Raw genomic sequence first — 1827 nt, forward strand, 5'->3', positions numbered from 1 at the left:
GCTCATGTCTACCGCGTAGTCCTTCCAGAGTGGAGTATTACCATGGTAAAGAAACGGGCAGAGACAAATTGAGCTTAGTAAACCAAGCTGCACAAGTTTGCTGTTGCAAACTTGGCAACATCCTAGAGATAAAACCAGAGAGGTTAAATGGTAAAATGGTTGTCTGGGAGGCTTAGGGTAGAAAGGACTACGGTCCTGGGAGTTTTGAGGTAATTTGGACAACTATTTACCATAGTTGCTGTACAACTACCAAATCTGACCCAGAAACTGAATGAGGAAGAAGCACTCACTAGGAGTGATGGATTGAGCTAAAACTTGGCAAAGCTTGATGATTTGGACATACATGATGCTGTAAAAAGTTCATACCAAATGGACTTCACCAAAATGGTACTTCCTTCACAGCTATCATTTCTGTCCAAAAACTTCAGAAAAATCCTCAGGGCAATTGGCTAGATGAAATGAGCCAAATCTTGTGGAGATAGGTTATATGGATATGAGAAGACCTGGGAATATTTTCAGCCATAATGGAGCAAGATAAAATACACTTGCTTCACAAACTGAAAATTTGGACAGAAAACAAGAATTGCTCCTGTGCTCACATAGTTCAATGAAATGAACTGAATTTGGGTGGAGGCTAATGATTTGAGATACTTGAGAGGATGGAAAAGTTTCATCCCATTTGGAAACTATATGAAGGTACTTCCTTCACAAAGTTGTATTCTGGTCAGAAACTTTGAAAAATTGCACAGGGAGCTCGGATGAATGGATTGAGCTCATATTTGGCATCCATAGGTTATTTATACATGTTAATCACCCTGCCAAATTGCAGCTCAATTAGAAGTAGGAATAAAGCACTTCCTTTGCAAAATTTCAGAGAAGGCAGAAACTTGCATTTGATCATGTGCCAAATTTTTGAACTGAGGAACATGAGATTAGGATGGAACTAGTGATTATATAGCAATGACAAGCTCCACAATTTATGTGCGCATTTTCTCTGCTATAAAAATAGTAGTTCCTTTGGAAAATGGCAGAAATGCAATATTGGCATTAAATAGGAAAAGTCAATTTTCCTTATTTAATTATGGCCAATATACTTGCCAGAGACTGGATTAGGCATAAGTATAAACTCCACCAATTCTCATGAATTTAGGAGATGGCTAGCTATGCCTTTGGATTTTATTCCTCAGAAAGGCAAGAAAAGGAATAAATCATAATTCAAAAATATTGCATTGGACTTAGCAATATTTTTGCATATCCAAGGTTCAGAAAGATAGGAGGATCTCTGGGAACAATTGAGAGGAGCCACAGAGCAAGGAAAATGATGGCTCCTTTGTTAGCAGAAAGGACCTATCCAAATTCCAAAAATTTGGAATTAGGGTTTGAGAGGATATGAGCTGATGGAAATGAGGTCTTGCCCACTGAAAAAGACATGAGCAAGATTTTGAAATTTTGAAAATGACTAGAATCATCAGAGTCATCCAACAAACTCAGGAGAAAGATTTTGAAAATGAGTGCCAGGAAGGAATAACAGCAAAAAAATGGATAACCCAATTTTGGGGCTGTTACACTCGCGCCTCTGGCCTGGCGCTACTTTGGTTGTCTTGTGTCTTCGCTTCCTCTGCCCCGCCAAGTGTGGCTGCAGGCATGGCGACAACTGCCCGCGCACAAGTAAAGGGGCACAGAAGGCCCCTACTTTTGTACACCGACAGGAGCCCCCAGGCCTGGGCCACACATAAGCGCAGAGCATTGTTGGGCCAGGCCCAGAACCGTGCGTGGGTATGTGTGGCAGAGTCTTATCCGCAGTTATCCTTCGCCAGTTGTGCTTCC

The sequence above is a fragment of the Triticum aestivum genome, chromosome 3D (genome assembly GCF_018294505.1).
Source record: "Triticum aestivum cultivar Chinese Spring chromosome 3D, IWGSC CS RefSeq v2.1, whole genome shotgun sequence".
Classification (NCBI taxonomy): Eukaryota; Viridiplantae; Streptophyta; class Magnoliopsida; order Poales; family Poaceae; genus Triticum; species Triticum aestivum.